Genomic DNA, 20183 nt, shown 5'->3' with positions numbered 1-20183 from the left:
TGTTCCCAGAGTGCTGTATCAAGGCACCTCAGTGGGAAGTCTGTGGGAAGGAAAAAGTGTGGCAGAAAACGCTGCACAACGAGAAGAGGTGACCGGACCCTGAGGAAGATTGTGGAGAAGGGCCGATTCCAGACCTTGTGGGACCTGCGGAAGCAGTGGACTGAGTCTGGAGTAGAAACATCCAGAGCCACCGTGCACAGGCGTGTGCAGGAAATGGGTTACAGGTGCCGCATTCCCCAGGTCAAGCCACTTTTGAACCAGAAACAGCGGCAGAAGCGCCTGACCAGGGCTACAGAGAAGCAGCACTGGACTGTTGCTCAGTGGTCCAAAGTACTTTTTTCGGATGAAAGCAAATTCTGCATGTCATTCGGAAATCAAGGTGCCAGAGTCTGGAGGAAGACTGGGGAGAAGGAAATGCCAAAATGCCAGAAGTCCAGTGTCAAGTACCCACAGTCAGTGATGGTCTGGGGTGCCGTGTCAGCTGCTGGTTTTGGTCCACTGTGTTTTATCAAGGGCAGGGTCAATGCAGCTAGCTATCAGGAGATTTTGGAGCACTTCATGCTTCTATCTGCTGAAAAGCTTTATGGAGATGAAGATTTCGTTTTTCAGCACGACCTGGCACCTGCTCACAGTGCCAAAACCACTGGTAAATGGTTTACTGACCATGGTATCGCTGTGCTCAATTGGCCTGCCAACTCTCCTGACCTGAACCCCATAGAGAATCTGTGGGATATTGTGAAGAGAACGTTGAGAGATTCAAGACCCAACACTCTGGATGAGCTAAAGGCCACTATCGAAGCATCCTGGGCCTCCATAAGACCTCAGCAGTGCCACAGGCTGATTGCCTCCATGCCACGCCGCATTGAAGCAGTCATTTCTGCAAAAGGATTCCCGACCAAGTATTGAGTGCATAACTGTACATGATTATTTGAAGGTTGACGTTTTTTGTATTAAAAACACTTTTCTTTTATTGGTCGGATGAAATATGCTAATTTTGTGAGATAGGAATTTTGGGTTTTCATGAGCTGTATGCCAAAATCATCCGTATTAAGACAATAAAAGACCTGAAATATTTCAGTTAGTTTGCAATGAATCTAAAATATATGAATGTTAAATTTTCATCATGACATTATGGAAAATAATGAACTTTATCACAATATGCTAATATTTTGAGAAGGACCTGTAGTGTTCAAAGAAAAGCGGTAACACTTTGCATGCAAGTCCACTTCATTTATGCAACCATATTACAAACTATGGAACTGCTGCTTTTAATGTTGTTGTGGTAAAGCATTTAGAAAACACTGTTTTTTTGTTTTTAATGAAAACTCAGCAAACAAATTTTAAGCAAATATAAGATCGAACAAGCTAATAATAGTTAGCTGATATAAGAGTATGGGCCACAAACCCCAAAGGGTTACAAAAATTGCTACACATAATGAATGGGTAACTTTGGCGGGTGATAGGACTGCAATTTTACAAACACACACGCTCATTCTCAGGTTGGTTAGAATAAGTCTATATTTTAAAAAGTCGTAGAATTAATGGAGCTTTTCAAGTGCATTTGATTGGTTAATGCTATTTGACTTTAAAGGTTTTCACAGAACAACCTTATTTATGCTGATATTAAATCTCTAGTGACTAATTCTGTTACTCCAGAAAGCAATTGCAGTGTTTTTTTTTCTTTTTGTCTTTGGTGTATCAGTGTAAAAGGGGGCAGAATACAAATACATACACACTTTTAAGGTTTAATTTGTAGGACTTTGAAAATCTATATATTCTTGTCCTTACACTTCACATATATGCAAGATGCTGTGCAGGTCTATCACATTACATCATCACATCACAGAATCTCAAAAAAAGATGGTTGTATTGTCACAATACTTAAACAAGGAACTGTAAATGCAACAAGTGCTGCATTTAGGCTCCAGAAATAGACCAGTTTGGATATAATGTGATATACAGTACAGGTAGAACAGTGACTATATCAACGTTTCAGTTACAAGGCGATTTTTCATAAATGATGCATTGTGGAAACAATAAATTAATTACCAGGCATCATTTGGTTCCATCATCAAGCCACTGTGATATCGCTCCCAGCAGTGTTCCTTCTGAATGTTTAGTTTGGTGCTTGACTTTATCAGTTTGTATATTAAATTAAAGAACCAATGTAGAACTTCTCTCATAAGGCAACAGTAAAGTAACAGCAGCAGAGTTGCAGAATGAACAGAATTCAACTGTAAAATTTTATTTACATTTTTTAAATTTTATTTTTAAAACGTACTAGTTCAAAAAATATTCATCACAGAATGAAATAAAATGCATATGGTGAAGAACTTCTACTTTAAAGTAGTTTTGTTATTCACTGAAAACCTTTTCCAACACCTAGAAGCTATTGTACTGTAAGATAACACCTTGCGTATTAGTTATGCAATTTTATAAAAAACAAAATATTATTTTAAAATGACCTCACTGTAATTTCTATACTCATTAAAAAAGAGCTTTTGGTACATGGGTTTGAAACCAGAATTATTATCAAAGAGCCAAAAATTATATTCTTGTCAAATAGGAAACCAAGGCAGCAGCCTTCTTTCAGCTTCAGTTTTCTACCAGAAAACCCTAAAGGGAAATGTCCTGCCATCATTTTGTGACTCTAGAATACTCCAGAAATACCTTTCTATGGCACCGCTCCTTGATATTGCCATCAAAGGAACAACGAAGCCATAAAGGTTGAAGTTGATTTTAATAGGATTTTTCTTAAATGGTGATACTTTTACTTTTCATACAAATTCTTTATCTCCAGAAGTTATTCCCTATTAAATCTATTTGTTCAGGCAAAATTGAATTATATCTGACGTTACCCACAAGGGTGTCTTGGCTGATGTACGCTGAGAGTAGACGTAATTCAATCAGTTTCTGGCCATTCTGGGTATCTTAAGTATGATTGACTTATTCCAAAACTTGTTTTTGATGAAGCAGAAAGGCATAGAGAGCATTTCAACATTAAAAATTACTCTGTGGCTACTCTATTCATTAACCTGCATTAATATTACATTTTAAGAATAAATAATGCATTCCCCTTTTCCTTTATAGAACAAATTAGAGTTAAATTGAAATTGTTCTTTTGCTGTTGTATTATTTATTAATTGTCAAAGAACTGATTAAACAGTGCTGCACTAAACTTGCTTTTCATGTTCAGTCATGTGTCTGATACTGTACTCATAGCTGTAACAAACTGCTTTTAGATCACATGAACATATACTATACGGCTCCCTGGAAGCCCAACTGTCTGTCTTTTGACCCTCTCCATGATCCAGTTTCAAGCAGAAACTTTTCTTGGAGGGGTTACTAGGTGCACATTACCCAGTAAGTAACATGGACCATGACATAAGAAGAGCTATAGTGTTTTGAGCATGAAATTGTAAGGCAACTATCCTTACTTTAAAAACACTGGCATCCCAAAGCAGCACCCTCAGAATTGCAATCTTTGATTTTAATATTTCTGATTTTTTGGCATGACAATACTTATGTAGTCAAAAGACTATATCAGATGTTTTTCTTTACTAATACAAAATGAAATTAATGTTACAAATGCAGTAAAACACTCCAGACAGTCAGGAATAAAGCTTTAAGAGGGAGAAGAAGCTCAATATGTGTTTGAGAAGGCCTAGTCAAATCCAGAGCTAAATACAACAGAGAATCTGAAGACTTGGAAATTGCTGTTAAATTCCCTCCATCTTACTGAGCTTATGCTATTTTGCAAAAAAGCTATACATCAAAGAGGCAAGAAAAAGTAGATTCTACAACATATTGACTCTTTGGGACTAAATGAAGATAGATCCCACAAGTTTTTAGATTGTTATTGTAGTATTATACCTTTTCTTTCACTTCTCAACTACATGCTATTTCCTGCTGGTCTATCACATAAAATTCCACTAAAAAGAGTGAAGTTCATGGCTATAGCATTAGGTAATGTGACAATGAAACCAGGGGTATTAATAGTTTTGAAATACCACTAACTGACTAACCAGTTTTACAACTGCTATCATAATGGGACCTATTTTATTTAATATGTGAATCTGAGTGCTGGTGCCTTTCTGTGATTGCACCCAAAAGACGGCCGGATTTAGATTGGTTACCTAATAGGAAATTACATACAACATGACGCTGCCGCGGACTGCCAGTCATTTATTATCTGCTCATGCCAACCCACCTGTGAAGTGCATATGTAAACACCATCAACGTTGTGTGTGATGTCAAGGAGATTAAAGGGGGGGACAGCCTTTTATTTTAATCCTAGTTTTCTCCTGTTTATTTTAGGGAGGTAAGTTATTGTCATTTGGTTTATTTGTTTTAAATAGGTAAGTCTAATATTTCAAATAGTGATCTTTTGTTTGTAGTTTTAGCATAAGTCCATTCTAAAGTTACACCCAGTTTCTTTTCAGTGGTAAAATAAAACAAATATATATCTTATAATATCTTTATAAATGCATATAAAATAAGTTCGCCGAGGATGGATCACCTTCATGTCTGACCACCCCTAGTCAGGCCGTAACGAGCAGCATTCACAGTTGTTTAAAATGCTTAGATTTTTCTGAATCTCTCAATTTGCTGCAGACAACTGCATAAGATTGCCTATAGGTGGGACTGTAAAGCCAATCCTTCTTGAATTATTTATTTGCCTTGCTTACCTCTAACAGCTTTTGTAAGGATAGGCATTTATATCAGTGCCTTAGGGATAAACATGGAAAAGGAAAAGAAAGATATCTATTCAAACCTGCTCCTACATAAAAAAAGGCTGTATATTTGGATGCTAAGGAGTTGCAACCCTAAATTGCATAAATAAAACTCAAGGAAATGTCTTATAAAATAGTTTTTGATTATGGATATTATAGTACATAGACTTGTCCTAAGCCCCAGAACTTATACAGTAATAGGGTGTATGCCGATATGAGGATGTTATCCAAAGTACTCCACACCAAATCAATACAATCATGGCTAGTAATTATGCCCTTGAATATCTGCCTGCTTGTTTTCACTAAGCAATGTGAAAAATGTTTGCAAAGAGTTGCAAATATGGAAAGCCAAAAGGGTCACAATACTGCCCTTTACAACCGAGTAATAAGGATCACCACATGTTAAGTTTCCAATAGGTGCTTAACAAGACTCATGACAACCATCTGGAGTCTAAACAGTTTTCCACCGGTTAAGATGGCATGTCTTTGGGCGTTATGCGTGTTCTTATCAAAGATGACAGCTTGAAAAGTTGCTTCGTAGCCTGAAACACCTAAAATAGTTTTACAAATAGTTAACACTGTCTTTTGACAGCATGGGTGAGATCTTGCATGCAAACACTATGCCAAGATTCGTATTGGGTACCTTCTTGTTCTGCGGATCTGAAAATGCTCCCTATAATTTGAAAAAATAGCTTTAATTTTGGGGGAAACATTTTGTGTCCTATCAAAAAACACCCTGAAACAGTCCTACAGCAGTGTGTCATTGTCAAGCTCTGCACCAACAAACAGACAGAAATGTTACTCTTTAAGATTTCAGTTCACACAAGAAAAAAAAGATTGATATAGAATATTTTTTAAACTGGAAATCTTTAAACCTACACCTAAATCAGTCAAATATAGGTAGATTTAGACAACTTTTCAAATGTCATCATAACAAGAAAGAAAATTCAATGTAATTATGTACTAAACTGAAAAGTCACCATTCAAGCACATCTTAGCATGCAGGCTATGTACGATTTACACTAAACATGAATGTGAAGGCTACTGAATTTTCAGGCTAAATTTAGGATTTCTGGTTGCTGCAGGCACATGTATGCTCCACCCAGAATCAACAGATCAAAACGTTTCATCTTATCAATGTTGCACTTCAGCAGCGTACAATCCAACTTCTACAAACACTCTTCTGTCTCCACTTCCGCTCTCTTGACTCAGGGCTCAGTCTAATCGATTTCCATGGGGACCGTCTCCTAGCTACACACAGACACACACATATGACTAAGCATACTGTACACTTGTCTCATCCTATTTCTCCCTTGGCTGGTCGAAAGCAAAACACTGCCGATCATATACACATATATCGAAAACAATCTCACTTTTTCTTTTTTGGTTGCTTCTATTTTTTCTTTTTCCTCTCTAGCCCTCTTGTATCAAAGCCTGAGAGGACAGCTGTCAGATAGTGGATCTAAAACAGCATGCAGGCATCAACAGAGAAGGTAAATTGATCCCATTTGCCATTTTAAACCTCGAGTCCCACTAAACATTACATCTGTCTAGCTCATTGTATTTTCACCTTTAACACCTCAAACACAGATAACAGCCACAGTATTTGGGTGCTGTCTAAAATATATATATAGCTATTTGATGATTGTGGTTATGATAAATAATATGATTGGCTCTGCCAGGATATTGTAAATCAAATAAAAGTGGACTGTAAAATGAATTGAATTGTCTTGTGTTTCTAAGGGTTATATAGATTAATTGCTTCCAAGGTAATAATGTTTCCATATTGTCTTTTTAGGCATCGTTGCTGTATTATATGTTAAACAGTCACCAATCAAGCTGAAATAATTAGTTTTTACATGACGTAAAATTCTGAGGTATGGACATTGCAAGTTATGAAAAGTGAATGTGAGGCCATAGATACCTCTAATGTGTTTCACAGTTTAAAAAACAGTCAATCAACTTTTGCAGCATGCCTGTTTAATACAGCAATTTAGTAATTTAGTATTTAGTAAGCATGGAATTCTCCATGTTGGACATTTCTGGCAGATTACTTCCGACCACCTTTTTATTGACTAAAGGGGGATAGCTGTCCATAGGCACCTGAAGAATGGAATTAATAGCTGCTTCCCTTGGGGAATTCAAACTTTTTTGACCCAAGAAAATCTGATCACTCCCTGCAGTCAGACTGATGTACAAAGCTTCTTTTAATGTTCATTTTATTCCTTTTTTTTAACCATCAAACAAAACATATTATAAATATATATATATATTTTTTTTTTTTGTCTGCTCCTGCTTCACCTCAAAGTTGGGCCAGTCCAGCTCACCGTATAAAAGTATCTTCATCTCAACATTATCTCATTGGTCAGTTTACAGCATTGGGGAAAAAAAACTTAAACAGAATTTCAATCAGCTTTTAGAGTGTTATAAAAGTGCATCTCTCTAACTTACAATAAATCTGATAATAAACAGAAGAAAACTTTCCACAGCACTGCAGGGGGAGACTGCAGGTGGCTCAGACCTACATGAATAAGTACTTTATTGTCCCAATAGGGAAAATTTGTTCAGTGAGTGAATGCCATTTATGTCGACTTATAAGAAAATAAAAATAATTAAGACACTCAATCTCCAAACAACCGCAAACAATGTAACGCCAGGATAAACAACACCACCACCATCCTCTGCAGCCCATGGCTTCCATGAATGATACTTATTTACGCAATAGTGTAATCAAATTTCTAAAGATACATTAAATACATAATTGATTAAAACATGTTCTCAAAAAAGAAACAAAGTTCTACCAGTTCAGACCTGCTGAAAAAAAACTATTGCTTCAACATGTGTTTAAGAAGCCAATTGCTTTCAGTACAAAATACTTTCTTTCTATTTTTTTTATAAGGGCTGGAAGCTACCTGATTACAACAGTTTAAAAGCAGTAAGGAGTGGATGCTTCTGATCAACAAGAATATTTTTTTACTTTGTTAAGAGATCCCTGCTTATAGATGTGTACCAAGTTATCCAAACTAATATCTAGCAGCTTTCTGACAGTGGTCACTATTTTCCTTGGTTTGTAATTTTTTGGTTCAGTTATGCCACCAAACCAGCATGTAACTAGTTAAAACACTCCACAAAAGCACTATAAAACATCTTTGGCATTTTACTGTTTTTTTTTTCAGATGTTTTTCAGATGTTGGGGTTATCCATTTTGGGGGAATAGAGCGCTGGCTGCGCAGTTCAACATGTGCAGAACTACAGACGTCGCAGCTCTGACGTCACCAGGGATTATAAAACCCGCAGAAAATAAACTTTCGTTGCCATTTCCAGCGTGTTTCATTGGACGACGCAACGGAGGCGCATATCTGGAGACAAAAGCTCACAAGCCAACTTTTCCTCCACACGGCCATTCCCGGAAGAGCTTGAAAGCTGGAAATCTGTCTGATACAAGAAGGTCAGAAGATTCATAACCAATCGACCCTGCTGACACTAAAGCGCAGTTGGAAACCCACAGAGGTTTTATTTCCAAGGAGACCCCTTGAGACCCCTTGTTGATTCAGTTGACTAAAAAGTTCTTCACATTTTCCGTTTTGGACGAATGAGAAGTTTACAGTTTTTTTTTTTTTGAGTTGATCACAGACGCCTGATCCCCGCCGCCGTTCTTCTTCAGACCTGACCCATCCTCAATCTGTGGGGAGAAGAAATCAATGTTAAAGTAATTTCGTTCGTTTGATTAAATTAAATCGGATGGGTGTATTTAAAGGTCTGGGCAGGATGAAGCATAGTTAAGGTGATTTAGAATCACTAGTAGTTGATCCAAGGTATCAACGTGTTGCATGCAATACTGATTGAAGTGTTTAATACTGTGCTGTTTGATTTGCTGTGCAAGTGTGCTGAATTGGGCAGCACAAATGCGATCAGCAAGGTGCATGTGTTTCGTTGGACTTTTAAAGTTTTTCCATTAATAGCAGCTGCGGTCTGGGCCTCATAGCCTGACCACTACTTTGTCCCAGTTTTATTAATGAAGTTTTTCCACTGAGTTCCCGCCTCAGAGTTTTATGACCCTTTGTTAATTTGGGGCAATCAGCACACCAGGAGGACTTCTCTTTCAAAGTTAACCCGAATCGCACATTTTGTCCATAAAACTGCTGGTTTGTTCTTCATCGACACTCAATGTGCATATATTTTCTTTTATTATTATTATTGTTAGGTAATCATTTTTATCCCCTTTGTGCAGAATAGTGCTTGTTAGTTAGGTGAAGGTTTTTGGACCAGAATAGTAGTATATCAGGGCTATATGGCTTCAATAAATCTTCTCATATATATTTAAGAGAAGCGTTTGTATTTATTCCGTGCAGGAGTGATTTATCTGTTAAAATAAGGTCAAAGTTCCCCCACCTTTGGTGAAGCGGTTGTTTAAACAGTGACATCTAGCGTGCTTTTGGTTAATAATTATCAATTATTAATAATAATTTACTAATTGTTATTTTGAAGAGCTTCAAGCCCATAATCACAACACCAGAGGACATCTCTGACATCTATTCGTAAGTACTGATTTTTGTTAAGAAATAATTTTTAAGAATTATGATTTGTAATTACAATCTTTGATAAATATAAATTAATCAATAATCATAATCCTTACACAGATAGTAAAGCCTTTGTTTTCCCTTTTTCTGAATAAGTTCTATTTATTTGTCCCACTTCAGTCTGTTATCTAGAAACACCCCGTGAAACTTATACTCATTAAGCGTCTGTATTGGATGCCCTCTGATAGTTGTCAGACTGGAGGTTGGGATGATTTGATTTTGGCTGAAATCGATTGATTGACATTTCTTTTATAGTTTAATAGAACGCAGGACTTCTCACAATTTAGAAACTCATCCAACACCAGACCATGTTCCCATTCACTATTCTGCAGAAAGCTGACGAGGGCTGTATCATCAGCAAACATAATGAGCCTAATGAACCTAATTAAGTACAGCCGTTTGTATATGGAATAAAAAACAAGGGGGATAACACACACTGCAGTCCCCATAGAGCATTGCCACTTCCCGCCATGCACTGTCCTTGTATATAATCTGTAACAAAGCTGCCCGCAGCTGTAAAATATGAGGACAGGCAGGTGTTTGTAAAAACAGCAGGCCAGTGACTGTTTTCAAACTAAATGTAGCAATCCTAAGATACCATCACTTCCAGAAAAATAGAATTTTATAATAGAGAGGGCTTCTGGGATGTTTTATTTTCCCCCTGCAAGTGGTGGCTGATAAAATATACCCATTTCTTTACTTGGCCGTGGCTCAGGATCTGAGCAAACTACTTCTCATTTGACTGGTCAGATAAATCCTTACAGTATGTTCCCAACCAGTCTTATCTATATGAAGCTCTAAGAGATCATTATTTATAGGCAGGTCACTGGACCAGAATCCAGGCATGGTGCCCAACATTTAGTTGGCTGGGGGTCTGTGACAGAAGAATTGATTTAACTGTAACTAAATAAATCACACAGTCCACCAAGTGAAATATATAGAAATGTCATAACATGCATTAGGTCATCAGATCATGATAGTCTTTGTGAACCTTTTGCATGTACTAAGCTGACTCATTAAAGCAGATATTGAGCAGATAGCACCTTGTGACAGGGAAGTAGTTCGTCATCACCAGTAGCAATGTTGGTCTGTCTTTCCACTGCACTGCTTTTCTGGGTATTTAGAGACACCTATCAGGGTGAGGATCAAATTCAGTTGAGGTTATCTTAGTTGGTTTCAGAGACTGTGTGTATGGACACATCAATGAGGATTTGCAGGCACAAAATCCATATGAGACACTGAAGCAGGGTGAATGTGCAGAAAGATAAACCCTCGCAGGACAGCAGTTCCATTGGGAGCAATACTGCTAACACTTTCTGTGTTATCCGAATGGTTTTCATAGCTTAGTTTGATTCAACCTGATACAGCCCCAGAGAAAAGTTTAAATACAGAAATGCTACGGTAGTTACAAGTAGCTGTGTAGTTTTTTTCATGCTCCACAAACATAATGTGCATATGGCCTGTTGCTGTTTTGGCACACAAAAGAGAAACTGGTGTGACTTTTCTTGGCTGGGACTGCCACTGATAGAGAGCCCTATGGCTTTCTGGCCGGACACTGTAATTGAGAAGGCCAGTTGGCTTCCTTCAGGTTTGGATATGAACTGACAGTTGGAATATGGTCTCAGAAACCGCCAGGGGAGAGGGGGGTTCTGTGAGAGATATTCACCGTTAAAAAGTGGCCTGTGATGGCATTTAAAATTGGGGCAGGGTGAAATCATCTGGTTATACATTTGGATTGAATCTGATCTGGCGGAGGTTTGAAAACAAAAACAATGTCATGAAAAAGTCTAAATGAAATATTAAAGTAGATTACAACCCATTTGATGAATCTGAGGAAAATCTATTGAAAAGACATAAAAAAGATGCAGTAGTTAAAAGTTAATGGTGAAAAGTGTTTAAATGAAGACATCAACAGTATTGATGCCATGTCCACATTTACACAAAATATTAGGACATATCCTTTCTGTTGGGTTTGCACCACCTGTGCACAGAGAAAATAGGTATATATTTATGTTTTCCAAAGGGAATATTTAAAAAAAATCTGACTGTGACAAATGTGTGGTCTAGATGTTTCTATGCTAGAAACCACAGCAATAATGGGTTTTCTACATCTGTTTCATTTTGTACTGAATCTGCTGAAGTAAAAGCTGAATATGTAAAACATTGCCATTGACTTCAATCACACAGAGGGGGTAGATGCAGATTTTTTTTCAAAAAGGGAAGAAAGCTTATCTGCTTAAAAAATATCCGAAGTAGCTTGGGCCTTAATTTATTTAAAGAGTTAATAACCAAGCATGGTTTTTAGTGTTACTGTTAAGTACAAGGTCAAAAATGTAATGTATTATTCTGAGCCAAATCAGGAGCCGACATGAAATGACCATTAAAAAAATGTCGAGTTTAAGGCAGGAAACTGCAACTTCCCAGAAAAACAGGCTTGTTTAGGTTGCTTTGCTCTTTACCATGAAAAAACCTTATCGGTACAGTCAATCTTATTATCAGAATATAGTGTGATAACTCCTATTACACTATTGCATACCTGCCTTATGGTTCAATGGTGTACAAATATCCCACATAAGGCATGTTTGTAGACAACGTAACATGTATGACAGGACAGGAAAAAGTGAGTCAGCAGGGTGAAATAAGTCTTAAAATATTCTAGCATCAGGTTTCATTAAGCGTGTGATTCCAGGTGAGCAAATACATGAAATTAATAGGTTTGGATTTCTCAGCTTTTATGCTGCTTTGCATCAGTCTTTTTTTATTAATTATAGAGTACATCTGCCATTTCATATTGAAGCTGCTGAAATGAACCCCTGACAGGTACATTTCGGTCTGTCATGAACCTGCTGAATAAGCAGCTATTTAAGCTCACTTTGCAGCAGTGTCCACTTTACCAAATGTAACGGGATCAATTGACTTTACTCATGTCAAAATAAGAGCACTTTAGGATTAGGATCAGGCTTTATTTGATAAAACAAAAACAATTGGCCCATGCTAATGTAATGTGTTCCCAAAACGGTCCTGAAAATGATGGTGCAATATATATCTAAACTCTTAAATTAAAGAAATTAGGAACATCATTTAAATTCATTATTCCTCTTGCTTAGGTAGTTTCTCATTTTTCCTTTTTGTGCTCAAGCAGCAGCAGGAGCAGCAGCCAGTCAGCAACTCTGCACACATCATTGGTTTCATAAAAGGGGAGTTAGTTCTGATTAAGTGAGGTGAAGATATTAAATCAACCAAGGAATGAATATTATATTTACCATTTGTGATATTTTATTTACAAATTTGTAGATCACTAGAATAAAACATAGGCTGTGCAGAATACAGTGACATGGTAAAGTCTTCCTGGACCACAAACGTGTATGTATGTATGTATTTTTATTTTAATGGGACTTTTATGATAGTCCAGCAAAAAGTGGTTTATTATTGCAAAGTGAAAATAAACTGATACATGGTTTTACAGTCTCAAGAGTGTGATATGCATTTATACTCAGTCTCTTGGGTGACTGTTGCAAATTGGAAATTATCTGATTCTGGTCTGAATAAAACCAAAGGGATGTATGTATACCACTAATGCTGGTTCATACTCATGTGTCACATTTTCACTAAATAAGGCAGTAATAGAATACAAAAACGTAATATGGGATTTTTGGTTGAATTGCAGAAACTGAAATTTCTGTACACATTTTAAATGTGCAACACTAAAATAAATTAGTAAGATGAATAGTGAACAATCAATGATGAATAAATTAATATTTAAATCGTTTAATTACAGAATTACAAAACCTTTGCACTATTTTTCTATTGAGCAACAAGAATTTTTCTGTATTAAAAAAAAGACTTACCGTAAATTCTGGACTACAGAGCGCAGCTGATTAAAAGCCGCATGCTCTAATTTTAGAAAGAAAACCCATTTTGTACTTGTACAGGCCGCACCGGATTTTAAGCCGCGGGTGTCCCACTTTGTAATATGAGATATTTACACAGAAAGATATTACGCGTGAGAATGTTTTAACTTTTAATTTAATCTGTGTGGTAATATAAACAAATTTATATTGCAAATGCTTTTTTTCGAACAGTGCCTGTGACACGGCTACCTTTAAATATACATATGTTATCAGTAACACACAAATTACGTTGCTAATACCTTTTTACTGAACAGCGCACATACAACGTTTCAAAATCTCCTAATGACTGATATACACTGCAGCCTACTAGGGCAAAAGTCATTGATTGCCTTCTTCATCTTCTTCCTGCGTACTGAAACCATCAAACTCCTGTTCTTCAGTGTCTGAATTAAACAGCCTCAGGATCTTGTCACTCACTTCAGCCTCTTAGTTGCGGTTCTCACTTGAGCGCACCCGGTCCCCTTAATCATGCAGCCTTTCAAAACCCATTGGTGATTTTCCATGTTGATGAGGGTGAATATAAATGATTGATTTAATTCAATTCAATTCAGTTTTATTTATATAGCGCCAATTCACAACACATGTTGTTTCAAGGCACTTCACAACAGTCAGGTACATACATTCCAATTAATCCTAACAATTGAAATGTGCAATCGGAGTTAGCTTTTTATTCAAATTGGATAAAAAGTTTTTCTAAGGAAACCAAGCAGATTGCATCCAGTCAGTGACTTGCAGCATTCCCTCCTCCCGGATGAGCATGTAGAGACAGTGGACAGTCACTGGCTTTGACTTTGCAGCAATCCCTCATACTGAGCATGCATGTAGCGACAGCAGAGAGGAAAAACTCCCTTTTAACAGGAAGAAACGTCCAGCAGAACCAGGCTCAGTGTGAGCAGCCATCTGCCACGACCGACTGGGGGTTTACAATACCGGTAATTGAATTGTGAAAGTGCTCATTATTTATCGTACAAGTTCATTGGACCTCTGTGAACTACTCATCAATTTCATTGGTCTACTATTACCAGGCAAAATGTCTTTGGTGGCATGAAAATAAAACAACACGCATTAGCCGCACCGTTGTCTAGGCCGCAGTGTTCAAAGTGTGGGAAAAAAGTAGCGGCTTATAATCCGGAATTTACGGTAATAAAAAAGCGTGGCTTGTTCAAGAACGATAAAACAGAATAAACTACATTGTTAATTCTGAAATGTTTTCTTGTATTCGTTATGTGCCTAATGTTGGTAATTTGCATCAGACCTTACTTTATATTAATTGGACGTACAATATTCAGATGAACAATCTCTAATTAAATTAGCATCTGACCAAAATTTCTTTATACATTTTTTTATATATAAATTTAGGCACCATGGGGGTTGCTGTAATACCCCTAAAACACTGTACAACCAATTTCCCTTACAAGTTACACAATTGAGTAGAATTTGCCTGTGCACAATTTATAGCAAAACATGGTAACTCCAGAAAACCTGCAGAGTTTTTCAGTTGCTTCACAAGCTCCAAGCAATGATACTGTCATGCTTATTCCCTGTGTAAGTTAAGCTTTCAATGAATATGGGTGTATCCCAACAGTTTTTGTGGCTTTAGAACCATGAGGCACATTTCATCACTTCAAAGTATGTTCTTTGAAGTAGTGAAATATTTCATGCTAGCATGAAAATATTCAATAAAGGGTACTTTCAATATCTGTTTGAGGAATTTTGTACATGTTGGGAGTTGGACATTAATTAAGCTCACAAAAGTATAAAAATATTTTTTAATGTGCACACTTTCCTAGTTCAGTTGGGATTAATTAATGTGAGAGTCAATGTAAAGGTAAAATAATGACTTTTAATGACATGCAGTTTGTGTTTTTACTTGTTTTAGTGGTTGTCTGATTAAATATTCAAATGTAGGCTGAATAATTTATGATTGGAGTCAATATATATTATTGAAAAATGACATTTACACAGTCACAAAAAGACTGTGCTAATTAAAATCAAACTGTCTCTGAAATAAGTGAATAAATGAGTAAGTAATGGGTTTTTCATGCATTCGCTCTTATTAACCTGTCATTGGAATTACACAAAGTACAACTTTAACATGTTTGACATGCATCTTTCCCAAACTTTCCAACTTCCTCTCAGTCTGAAGTAACTTTCCTCTACATGTTTGTGAATCTGTTGTCAGTTCCTTTGCAGCTTTACGCATTATAGAATGAGATACATAATTTAAAGAAATTGCATTCTGTAATGGTCTCATTACTTTTGCATTATTATTAGTTTTTACAGATGTGGTCATAATATACACATACTCACCCTGACAGAGCTTTCATTATTCATATCTTATCCTTTGATTTCTAGACAAATTCAACGCTTGTGAGACTAAATTATTTATCAATGCAAGCTGCCAGAGGTTGTGTAGGAATGCTTTAACTTTTGTTAGGTAACGCGAACTGACACTGAATGTTTTGACATTTATATACCGTGAGTTAAAGTAAAAGTTGACAATTTTCACTCCTGAAACTCACTGGATTCTAACTTTCTTTTCAAACCTTTTATTCAAAATTCCCATTATTCTATACAGTGTCTGCCAAGCAATTAATACCAATCCAATTTATTTATAGAGTACATTTAAAAACAAGAAACGTTTAACAAAAGTGATGTACATGAAGAGAAGTAAAAATTGTAATGTAAAAACAGACAAAACAAAATTTGACAACACAACAAATTACATAAAACAACAGACAACTCGTCCTGTATTGAATGCCAAGGGAAAAAAGAATTTAAAAGATGACAGTAAAAAAGCCTGTAAAACATGTAGAGGCATCCCTTAACTTGGAGCCTGCAGCCCCAAAAGCCAGATTACTTCTGAGCTTCATCCTTTGGAACTGCTTGGAGCAGCTGGTCAACCGACCTTAGAGTCCATGAAGGGGACTATGGGTGAAGTAAGTCCGAAAGGTAAGGTGGAGCAAGACCATTTAGACATTTAAAAACAAATAAAATAATTTTTAAATCAATTCTGTAGCACACAGGGAGCCAGAGAAGCAGAGCCAGCACAGAAGTGATGTGTTCTTGCGTGAGCAGCTGCAGTTTAGACAAGCTGAAGATGAGAGAGGGCACACCCTGTCTGACCGAGAAATACAAAGCATTACAATAATCAAGGCGTGAAGTTAAGGAATGATCTTTTCAAAATCTCGCCTGGACAAAATTACCTTGATTTTGGCAATTTGCAGCAACTGGCAAAGGCTTGTTTTTACTACAGAGTGTAGTTTGTGTATATTATCTGTCAAATCTAAGGTCACCATCTAATTTTACCCACAGATCAGAGGCAGTGGATTTCAAGTCAAAGAGCCATGGTTTATATGGTGGGTGTCACAAGTGCCACTTGGACAGAATAATATGACCTCAGTGTTTCTATCATTAAAGCAAAATAAAATTCAGGGCCTTCCAAATTTTGATTTAATTTAGGCATTCCATCGAAGGATGGAATGAGCAACAGAGTGAGCATCATACTTTTTCAGAGCAATATAAACTTGACAATCATCTGCATAGTAATGAAAATAAATTCCAAACTTCCTCAGAATTCAGTCAAGGGCAGGAGATACAGAGAGAAAAGCAGTCAGGGGTACCTCAGACCCCTGAGGTACCCCACAATCACAGGACACTGTATATGACACAAACTCATTTATGCTGGTGCAAAACATTCCACTCCAAGGCTGCACCCTTTGATACCAACACAATGCTCATGACTATCACATTTTGCAGTTGAGCAGAACTAAAGCAGGAAAAGGACATCTGCAGGTGCATAATGGAGGGATATATTTTAATGAAAAGGATGTTAACTTACAGGCACAAAGGAAACACAGGAACCAGAGAGACAGCCACAGAGAACCTGACAATGAACGGACAGAAAACAGGAACTTAAAAGCAACTGAGGTGAATAGAACTGCTTGAAAAACAGGTGGGTGCAATTAACAAAACACAAACGGGTGCAGATCAGACAATGACAAGAAATCAATATGCCATCATCCACAGTGTCAACAGCACAGTAAGGTTTAAAAGTACAAGGACAACATAATTACCAGGATCAGTAGCTAAATATATATAGTTCAAATCCCTTAAAAGAGCAAGTTTTGTACTGTGAAGCTTTTAAAAATCTAACTGAAACACCTCAGGAATACCATTTCTCTCTAAAAATGAATTTGATTATGTAAAAATAACTAAAGGACAATCCAGGGAGAAATACTGTTAGAGGCTGCAAACAACTTGAGGCTGGGTTGGACAATGACTTTCTAGCAGGACAAAGACCATAAACACACAGCCAGAGCTACATTAGAATTGTTCAGAGCAAATCAAATTCATGTGTTAGAATGGTCCAGTCATAGTCGAGATTTAAATCCAATAGTAAATCTGTGGCAAGACTTGAAAACCAATAGTCAGAGATGCTCACAATCAGTGCGAGTAAGCTTTAGCTGCTTTGCAAAGAAAAATGGGAGTTTTATTTTCCACGTGTGCAAAGCAAGTAGAGATATACCTCAAAACATTTTGCAGCTGTTATTGCAGTGAAAGGTTCTTCTAAATGTAATGACTCAGTGGGGCACAATACCAATGAATGGCACATTTTAATATTCCCAATAATTACATTATACTTCCTTTTTATTTATAAAAAAAAATTGTGTATATTCAAATGCGTGGTTTCAGCGCCATACAATTGGGAAAAAAGAGGGTAGGAATGGTATTGCAAGGCACTGGCAATAAGCAAAGCAGTCTTTAACTTGTTTTATATAATTCTGCTACATACAGTACAGACCAAATGTTTGGACACACCCTCTCATTCAAAGAGTTTTCTTTATTTTCATGACTATGAATATTGTAGCTTCACACTGAAGGCATCAAAACTATGAATTAACACATGTGGAATTATATACTGAACAAAAAAATTTGAAAAATGTGAAACAACTGAAAATATGTCTTATATTCTAGGTTCTTCAAAGTAGCCACCTTTTGCTATGATTACTGCTCAGCACACTCTTGGCATTCTGTTGATGAGCTTCAAGAGGTACACTTGAAATGGTTTTCCAACAGTCTTGAAGGAGTTCCCAGAGATGCTTAGCACTTGTTGGCCCTTTTGCCTTCACTCTACGGTCCAGCTCACCCCAAACCATCTCGATTGGGTTCAGGTCCGGTGACAGTGGAGGCCAGGTCATCTGGCGCAGCACCGCATCACTCTCCTTCTTGGTCAAATAGCCCTTACACAGCCTGGAGGTGTGTTTGGGGTCAATGTCTTGTTGAAAAATAAATGATGGTCCAACTAAACGCAAACCGGATAGAATAGCATGCCGCTGCAAGATGCTGTGGTAGCCATGCTGGTTCAGTATGCCTTCAATTTTGAATAAATCTTCAACAGTGTTACCAGCAAAGCACCCCCACACCATCACACCTCCTCCTCCATGCTTCACGGTGGGAACCAGGCATGTAGAGTCCATCCGTTCACCTCTTCTGCCCTGCACAAAGACACGGTGGTTGGAACCAGAGATCTCAGACTTGGACTCATCACACCAAAGCACAGATTTCCACTGGTCTAATGTCCATTCCTTGTGTTCTTTAGCCCAAACAAGTCTCTTCTGTTTGTTGCCTGTCCTCAGCAGGGGTTTCCTAGCAGCTATTTTACCATGAAGGCCTGATTCACACAGTCTCCTCTTAACAGTTGTTCTAGAGATGTGTCTGCTGCTAGAACTCTGTGTGGCGTTGACCTGTTCTCTAATCTGAGCTGCTGTTAACCTGCGATTTCTGAGGCTGGTGACTCGGATGAACTTATCGTCCGCAGCAGAGGTGACTCTTGGTCTTCCTTTCTTGGGGCGGTCCTCATGTGAGCCACTTTCTTTGTAGCGCTTGATGGTTTTTGCGACTGCACTTGGGGACACTTTCAAAGTTTTCCCAATTGTTCGGACTGACTGACCTTCATTTCTTAAAGTAATGATGGCCACTCGTTTGTCTTTACGTAGCTGCTTTTGTTTTGCCATAATACAAATTCTAACATTCTATTCATTAGGACTATCAGCTGTGTACTGTATCCACCTCCTGCACAACACAACTGATGGTCCAACCCCATTTATAAGGCTTGAAATCCCACTTATTAAACCTGACAGGGTACACCAGTGAGGTGAAAACCATTTCAGGTGACTACCTCTTGAAGCTCATCAACAGAATGCCAAGAGTATGCATGGCAGTAATCAAAGCAAAAGGTTGCTACTTCGCAGAACCTAGACTATAAGACATATTTTCAGTTGTTTCACATTTTTTGTTTAGTATATAATTCCACATGTGTTAATTCATAGTTTTGATGCCTTCAGTGTGAAGCTACAATATTCAGTCATGAAAATAAAGAAAACTCTTTGAATGAGAAGGTGTGTCCAAACTTTTGGTCTGTACTGCATGTAGTTTGTCAAAGTAGTGAAATCCACCAAGCATTGTTCAAAAGGGTCCACTTTAATCTGCCTTTGTGAAAACAAATTATTGGCTGATCAGCATCCATTGGCAGACCGAGTTTTTTGCTACAATAATTCACCCACTTACTGTCATTGATAAGAGGGTTTTACATAATGCCTCTTGCTGTTAACTCCTAGAACAAAGCTGAGCCCCTCCTCATGTTTCACTCTCCAATCTGCGGGCGAGCTTGTGATTAATGTGTAATTGACTTGATGAATGGGTTTCCCATTCCGCGAATCCATCAAAACACCGCTTGATTAAGCGTCCTCCACATCTCTGATTAAAAACCAGCCCGATCAGCTTCATTTGAACACAAGCATGGGCCCATCGTGTTTCAAAATCTGGTCACACCCACTGATTATCTCCTTGCAATGTAGGGTAATCAATGCAAGCAGCGGCTGGTTATTGAGGGCTGGCATGGTTGTGGTTTGCGAAATATACTTTTGCAGGCCGCAAAGCGGAGAGCCGACCCTCTT

The 20183-nt window shown here is 37.5% G+C and overlaps 1 long non-coding RNA gene across 1 annotated transcript in view; it reads right to left on the bottom strand.

Moving 5' to 3' along the window:
* Positions 1-6935: 6935 nt before the first annotated feature.
* Positions 6936-20183, bottom strand: part of LOC124883213 — a 40031-nt gene continuing 26783 nt past the window's right edge. Inside the window, exon 2 of the long non-coding RNA XR_007042114.1 lies at positions 6936-8415. This is a non-coding gene — a long non-coding RNA (uncharacterized LOC124883213). The remainder of the gene's footprint in view (positions 8416-20183) is intronic.

This window comes from Girardinichthys multiradiatus, chromosome 17 (genome assembly GCF_021462225.1).
Source record: "Girardinichthys multiradiatus isolate DD_20200921_A chromosome 17, DD_fGirMul_XY1, whole genome shotgun sequence".
NCBI classification, from domain to species: domain Eukaryota; kingdom Metazoa; phylum Chordata; class Actinopteri; order Cyprinodontiformes; family Goodeidae; genus Girardinichthys; species Girardinichthys multiradiatus.
The sequence above is the reverse complement of the archived record's forward strand: the minus strand, read 5'-3'. Positions and strand labels throughout refer to the sequence as shown.